We start from the raw sequence: 8542 nt of genomic DNA on the forward strand, positions 1-8542 counted from the left end.
TTTTCTTTAAGATGTACTGTACATTTGTGATGAAAGTGATGAAAGTATTCATTTTAAATAGGTGTGAAGTTAGATGTGCACTTGAATGATCTCATATGCTATTCATGGGCAGAAACACCTGGCTGACTTCTTACAATTGATGGAAAGACACCAGTAGCTCAGAAATATTACTCTTCACAGTGGCAGCGAACAGAAGAGGAGTGCACATGACAAACCTTAAGGCAGATGGGCTAAAGCAGCCTAAGACCACTCCTGTCAGTCAAGAAGAAAAGTCTGACTTTGCAAAGGGCTCAAGCTCACCAAAACTGGACAGTTGATGGCTGGTCTGACGGACTGCCATTTCCGCTGAGACTGGAGGGGCAGAAACTGGTGTCAGTGTTAATAATGTGGGTAGCTTTCTAAGGTGGTGGTGTGGAAAAGATTTTTTACTTGGAAAAATTTGGGACTCTTGGTGTATTTGGCTCTACATCTGCAGTTTTTTATGTGCTTCATGCAGGTCTAGTTTAGCCACATCACTTTAGTCTCAGGTCTACTTCATACAGGCCCTCATCAAGCCCAGGTCATGACATCTGGCCCTTGTCTGGCATACAGATCACTGGTTTGTGCCACTGCGTATCGTTACTAACTATCAGAATCAGAATCAGAAAGGGTTTTATTGCCAAATGTTGAGCAGGTTTACAACATTAGGAAATTGCTGCGGTGCTTCAGTGCAAACATACTGTCATAAATTACGTTTAAATAGACATGAAAATAAAAAGAAGAATAAGAATTAAAAGTGCCACGTAGAAAGATATATACATGAGTGCAGGTGGTGATCAGTGCCAAAACATGGAATGATGCAGTGAACACAGCGTAGGGTCATGTGTTAGTGGTGGGGACAGTCGTACGTTTATTGTTCATGTGTCCAACAGCAGAGGGGAAGAAACTGTTCTTATGGCGAGAGGTTCTGGTGCGAATGGACCGGAGCCTCCTGCCTGAGGGGAGCAGGTCAAACAGACTGTATCCAGGGTGAGAAGGGTCAGCTGAGATCCGAGCTGCACGCCGCAGTGTCCTGGAGGTGTACAGGTCCTGCAAAGATGGGAGTCTACAGCCAATCACCTTCTCAGCAGAGCGCACAACACGCTGCAGTCTCTGTTTGTCCCTGATAGTGGCTCCAGCGTACCACACGTTGATGGAGGAGGTGAGGATGGACTCGATGATTGCAGTGTAGAATTGCATCATCGTCCGTGTTGGCAGGTTGAATTTCTTCAGCTGCCTCAGGAAGTACATCCTCTGCTGGGCTTTCTTGATGACGGAGGTGATGGTGGGCTCCCACTTCAGGTCCTGAGTGATGGTGGTACCCAGGAAGCGGAATGAGTCCACAGAGGTGATGGGGGTGTCAGTCAGGATGATGGGGGGGAGTGGGGCTGTGTGCTTCCTGAAGTCCACAATAATCTCCACTGTCTTCTGGGCATTCAGCACCAGGTTGTTGTGGCTGCACCAGGACACCAGACGTTCAACCTCCCTCCTGTAGGCAGACTCGTCCCCGTCCGAGATGAGTCCAATAACGGTGGTGTCATCTGCAAACTTGATTAGCTTGACAGACTGGTGGGTGGAGGTGCAGCAGTTGGTGTACAGGGAGAAGAGCAGAGGAGAAAGAACACAGCCCTGAGGGGAGCCGGTGCTGATGGTCCGGGAGTCCGAGACATTCTTTCCCAGCCTCACATGCTGCTTCCTATGTAAATTCTCCCATGACTACATTGTATTTTAATGGCAGTATAAAGAATTAAAATGAAAAAATAAAAATAAAAATTTCTGGAAAAGGAAAGGAAAGCCACCTTAATTGATGGTCTCTATTAATATTTTCCTTCAGTAGGCCTACGTTATATTTTGTTAATAATTCCAGAACAGAGTCTGCCATGTGTAGTGCAGACCGGGGCACTGGTATGAAAAATAGTCAAATGAGAGACAGAAAAGCTCCATAAGTTACAAAAAGAAATCGTATAATTACACATGGTCAGAGCTATTAATAGCACCAGTATTCATAACATGAATAAAAATGTTTTTTTATTCATTATTAGAGCAGTACAACTACCTTATTTTATTTGCTATTAATATCAGTTTCTTTTGTGTTTGTGAATTAACTATATATTAAACTTGGATAAATTCAATTTTATTTATATAGCACCAAGCCAAAACAACAGCTGCCTCAAGGTGCTTTATATTGGGGCGCCTCTGTCAGTGCGCCCCAGGGTGGCTGTGGCTACAATGTAGCTTGCCATCACCAGTGTGTGAATGTGTGCGTGAATGGGTGGATGACTGGATATGTAAAGCGCTTTGGGGTCCTTAGGGACTAGTAAAAGCGCTATATAAATACAGGCCATTTACCATTTTACCATTTGTAAGGTAAAAAACATACAATAGCTGACCAAAACAATCAGACAGCCCCCACTTGGCAACAGTGGGAAGGAAAAACTTTTAACAGGAAGAAAGCTCTGGTAGATCCAGGCTCGGGGAGAGGCAGCTATCTGCTGTGACCAGCTGGTGGTGAGGGAAGACAGACAGATTTGCACATTTGCTTCAAGTTCTTTCTTTTGAAATCTCTCTGTGTGAAAAGGGCATTCACATAAACTGGGCATACACTTTAATAAAAGGTGTGGCTATGAGAGACCTGCAGAAATTATGTAATAGAATCGTGTCAACATAATACAAAATATTCCATGGGACGCACAAGTGTTCGTTAACTTGTGCAATGATTTTTGAAACAGTTCATGAGTAGGCAGCATAACTGCTAATAGGTTTTTTCTCTGCATGTGCATTGTGTTTTTTCCCCACTGTACTGTACATTTGTTGACTCACATCCTGTGTTTGATACTTTAAAAAGAAGCATCAAACATTTCCACATTTTCCTTCTCTCCTTCTACGTTCACACAGACACACAGTTTTCTGTCCCTCTGCCTTGATCCTTCTCCATTTCCATCTGTCCCTCTCTGTCTCTCTCCCCCACCCCTTCCATCCATCCTTCTCTCTAGTGGCGCTGGACACACAGGTAGTGAAGCAGCAGGCGGTGTGGTGCTGGATAATTACCTAGTGTTTGGAGCTCCACAGGAGCCTGGGCCATCCGGGGAGAGGAGGAGGGGGGACAGCGGCAAGCCTGGCTGTATTTATAATGCACTCCGCTAACAGTACACTCCAACACTTTGCCAGTGGAAATGCAGGCCCAAATAAATGGGCTTTTGTTGCCACCTGAAAAGGAAACGTAAGAAAATGCACTTTTCATCTGCCTCTTTACCCCTCATTTTTCATGCTGCTGACTCTCAGCCATACCCACCCCCCCACTCCTGCTGTTTCTCCCTTCATTTACCTGCAAATTCCGCCCCCAGACAGTTTTACACAAGACAATTTTACACAAGAAAACATAGTGTAGAGATGCTTATGACTGGGATTAAGTTTGTTTGTTTGTTTGCCTGAATGGTGCTGAGGCTTTGTGCACACCATGGGAAATATGATCCATAGCTGTCAAGAAAAGCAGATGAGGTGATGAACAAATACTCATAAAAATGCACACACACACACACACACACACACACACACACACACACACACACACACCAGTCACATATCTGTGACTTCAGAGGACATTTAAATTCCTGGAGACAATGAAAAACTGAGTTATGCTATCAATACTTGCTTTTTGCTACCATAAAATACGTAACCATAATTTGACTGTGTGAATCTCAGGCTATATAAAAAGACCAACATAGCCATGACATTGCTACATGCCTTCTGAACGCCACATTTTTAACCTGCAAGATTTATAAAAGAACCAGCCTAAAGGTGCAAATAGAATTTTAGCTGCTTTCATGTTGGAGTTTTTTTAGCCCAAAACATCTCTCAAGGACAGGCAAAGTGCTGAGTTATCAGCTCAGGATATAGGATAGCTCCATAATTGGTGCAAAGACACAGATCAACAAAATACTACAATTTCAAAGCACAAACTTTAATGTTCTCACCAGTGTTGGTCAAGTTACTTGAAAAAAGTAATCAGTAACTAATTACTGATTACTTCCCCCAAAACTAATTCCGTTACTTTACTGATTACTTATTTTCAAAAGTAATTAGTTACTTAGTTACTTTTCAAAAACACGATTTACAACCTGAATAGGTGATAAAGCGAGAGATCTTTCAGCCCAATTCTACTTTTTCTGCATAATCCATCATACAAAATGTAATCAAATGGAAAAGTCTCTTTTTTTTTAAACTTGTTTTATTAGTTGTAATCTTTTAACTTTATGCATCAAGCGAAAATTAAATTATATGGAACATTCTCTGACTGGAAGAAATTTATTTAACATTTAAACCTATTTTCTGCACATTCCAGCACATAAAATAAAATATTTTTTGTGTTTACACTCAGTCTTTCAAATAGATGCCAGTGAAACACAGCAGAAAATAAATAAAATCAATAACTCAGCAGTCCTGTTGCTCTATTTTCACCTGTATAGCAGGCGGATGTGTGCCCTGGTGCAGGTGTGCTGCAGTGGTCAGTGGAAGAATCCGCAAGTTTGTCTGTGAATTTCCCATCCCCAGGTAGCGCACTCGGTGCTTGCTCGGAAGTTAAGGGGGGTTTTCGCTGTACAAAGAAGTTTTCTTCACACGCAGTCAACAGCGGACACTAATGTTTTTGTCACTTTTTACAGAATCAAACTCAAAATAAGGTCAGTACTTCCACGCTTTAAACGCTGCACGCTCATGCTCTCTCCCGCACTCGATATATAATCCATTGTTGATCTGCACACAGCTGTTGCCACGAATGTCGCACTCGCTTACGTCATTGTCATGAGACACTCTCGCAAAAAAAATCACGGTTTTAGTAAGGCAGTAATGCAGCGTGCTTACGGGAACGTAACAGTAATCTAATTACCTTTTTTGCAATAGTAATCCCTTACTTTACTCGTTACTTGAAAAAAGTAATCGGATTACGCGTTACTGCCCACACTGTAAACCCCAACAGTCTACCTGACTTATAAAGTTTGTGGATATAACAATTAAAATTCCTCACAAAGTTGAAACAACTTAAAACTTTTCTGTTCGGTTAACGATTCAAACAGTTATAATTGTACATGGCTTAGAAGTTAAGAGTAAATACTGCTTTCTTAATTATGATTTTTGAGTAAATGTTTTTTTCCGAGCTCCGCATGTGGACGTCATGACGTCATGACGTCTTCTCTCTAACCTGAACGACGTTGACAGAAAATTCTGTTCAATATGGCTGCCCTTCTCGAGCGACTGGAGAACACATTTGGAGAAACTTGTAAGTAAAACGGAACCTTCGTTATGTTTATTTTTTCCGTAAAAAAGCAAGTATATTAATATGTTGCAGCCAATAACTTGTTTTCGAATGCGCTGTTGTGTTAAAAAGCACAGACCCAGGTGGTGAATAGTTGTTCGCGGTTGTTCGCGCTCTTTTTCAAACATAGATTATGTCGTCAGTTTTACAGTTTTAACCGATTAAAACACAGTTTTACGAAGAATCACACATAAAGAAAGGGTCTTAGTGATATTTTAACGACCCCTTGCCAACGCAAGAAAGTTGGCGTTTTTACAACAGCAGCCTCATTGTTCGGCAGGTTTGTTTTTTTTTTTCTTCTCATTAGCATCATTCAAAAGTGACTTAGCTAGCAGTGGCAACTTCTATCTAAAACAATTGAAATATAGCAAGGTGTTGTATATTTAGTGTGCTGATAAGGTTTTCAATATTTTTATTTTTTCTTCCAAGGCTGAAGGCCAAAGACAAAAAGACAGAAGAAAAAAAAATTCAGACTGCAATTAATTTCAGGTGGAGACAGTAAACACAGGTGAGTTGAAAGATCTATTGAAGAAACCATTCATTAAGTCCCTTAAGGTGAAGATTTCATATATTGATAATGATAAAATTAACACAAATTAAAAGTTTCACTGATAAACACACAATTTTTCCTTGCTTTGAACCCCATGTTCTATATAGATCACAGCTCTGATCTGGAGAACACTATTTTAAAATACTGTGTAGGGTTTTTGTCAAATGATTAAGAAACATACTCTCTGTCACAAGAGACAGAAAGGTTGTATCTTAAAAGAAAAGTCTCCAAAATTTAGTAGAGTCTGATGTCATGCAGTTTCATAAACATGTATTCTCCCCAAAGAATGACACCTGAAAACTTTGCGTTAAATGAACTTTTCTTTTCCCTTTTTAGGAGGCGCCTGATATCAACGTGAAACGCACTGCAGTACTTCGTGCCCTTCCTGTATACCTGCGGGAGGAGGACCCAGAATTCTTTTAGACATGTAATGTAAGTGTATTTTTGCATTACTTAAATTCTGCCAGTAAGATAAAATGCTATGGATTTTTTTAAATACAACTTAATACCCTAGCAGCTACCAAATTGTACAAACAAAATACCCTCTCTGTAGAAAACCCACACACACACAGGCCAGGAGCAGGGCACAGGCGTATCACAGCACTATGGCTATGCTGCAGGTGGCCCAAAAACCAGGCTGAAGTCAAGATTTAGTTTCTTTTTGAGATAAAGTCATGAAATAAAAAATTACTTTTTTTTTTTAGAAAAATAATAAAAATACAAATTATGTAATGCAAGAAGCTAACACGTTAATGTACATTTTTCAAAAAAAGTAGAGTACCCTAACTCGTTACAAAGTAACCCACTACACTGCTGAATGTTTTGCTAGATTACAGGTCATGCTTGTCACATTCTCTCAAACCAACCTTACTTATTTAATTGGGGCGATCGTGGCTCAAGAGTTGGGAGTTCGCCTTGTAATCAGAAGGTTGCCGGTTCGAGCCCTGGCTCCGACAGTCTCGGTCGTTGTGTCCTTGGGCAAGACACTTCACCCGTTGCCTACTGGTGGTGGTCAGAGGGCCCGCTGGTGCCAGTGTCCGGCAGCCTCGCCTCTGTCAGTGCGCCCCAGGGTGGCTGTGGCTACAATGTAGCTGCCATCACCAGTGTGTGAATGTCTGGATGACTGAATGTGTAAAGCGCTATACAAATACAGGCCATTTACCATTGATACTGTGTCTATTCCAGGCGGACGCATTGGATGAGTCGACCCTCATTGACACTCCAGTTGCCCTTCTCACAGTGGTTACCGACGGCGCTTCCCAGTCCAGTCCATTTTACTTCCTCAAGCATGGCTGTTTTGGTGAAAGGCGACTAGGTGATGCGTGATATTCCCATATTTGCAAATGCATTTGCTTTATTGTTTGGCTTGATCTATGCTCTGCATTTAGACTACCCCAGGAAGCTGGTTCACACATTTGCCTTAGTCCAAAATATCTTCATGGGGCTTGATGACGGCAAACCCCTGAAACCCCTGCCTACATGCTCTTAAGGAATATAAGGCAATGTTTGTTAGGACACGCACTCTGTTACTGAGCACTTTGTTTGAAGCACTTTAAGCACTTTAAGTTTACTACAGGCTTTGGGTGGATTTAACTCCATCAGTTTACCTAATTTTCCTATACTTGACTGCCTTATCTGGTTATTTGGAAGCTGATCGTCTTTGTACCCATTTTAAAAAATTGTTTTTCATTTCTATTTTAAAAAAAAGTGATTAGTATTTGACTTTTTGTTTTGCATTTTTGTGTATTTTGAGAAAGATGCAATTAGGACTGATGTCGTCCTTTGTGAGTTTATAAAAAGATAAATGTTCTACACAGAATTTATAATGCTCACTTTATGGTGCCGATGTCCATGTTAGTTGTTTTATAAAAACATTTGTGATGTTTTTAAATTTTCATGAAAAAATGTTAAATAAACAAAATGTAAAGTAACTGAATTTCCGTACTTTTTTTTTTTTTAGTAGTCTACACTCACAACATAAATATCTTTTAATTAATAATCAGATAATTTGAGTTTAGGTTGTAATATAATTGCATTGTGTTGCATCAAAATAATAAACTACAAGAAACACAAAAATATTGAAATTAAAGTATACAGTCTTTGAGTAAAGCTCAATTAATAAAATATAAAATATAATTTAAAATTTTTTAGGTTAACAATAAATACAAATTTTGAGTACCCCATACTTAGAAGATATGAGTTTTTGTACTTAAATCTTTTGAGGTAATCAGTTTCCACAAAAGTTTTAAGTTCAGTCAACTTGTTCGGGTTTACAGTGCATCTCTGGTTCTCACACCTAGCAAGACATATTTTCAGTCAAATAACTAAAAAAAAAACAAAAAAAACAAGGCCTCCAAAAGACACCAACAGCTCAAACACAGTAATTAGGTCCAGTTTTGTAACTCTGGTTGTAATATAGATAAGAACAGACAGCAGACCATGTTCCTAACTTTAAACTTTAGCACAAGGTAGGTTTGGAGTCAGAAGTTACTATATTTGGATTACAGGTAAGTTATTAGCTGAGTCAATATTGGTTAGCAAGCTAAGTTAGCACACGCACAGGCATAGATAGATCAAATAATTTTTTTGATATTTCAATTAAATTGGCCCAAAATGGCCCAAATATGGCTAAATCTACTTGTGAGACCTATCTACCTAACATA

General features: G+C 39.9%; 1 long non-coding RNA gene across 1 annotated transcript; it reads left to right on the forward strand.

Annotated features, from left to right (window-relative positions):
* The first annotated feature begins 5249 nt into the window (after positions 1-5249).
* LOC146620389 (uncharacterized) lies at positions 5250-7198 on the forward strand. Its single transcript, XR_014906661.1, has 4 exons — positions 5250-5293; positions 5759-5837; positions 6216-6311; positions 7065-7198. It is a non-coding gene; the product is annotated as an uncharacterized LOC146620389 (long non-coding RNA).
* Positions 7199-8542: the final 1344 nt, after the last annotated feature.

Source organism: Diplotaxodon limnothrissa, linkage group LG13, assembly GCF_057381915.1.
Source record: "Diplotaxodon limnothrissa isolate DT_005_m linkage group LG13, D_limnothrissa_male_GT1.1, whole genome shotgun sequence".
In the NCBI taxonomy this organism is placed as follows: domain Eukaryota; kingdom Metazoa; phylum Chordata; class Actinopteri; order Cichliformes; family Cichlidae; genus Diplotaxodon; species Diplotaxodon limnothrissa.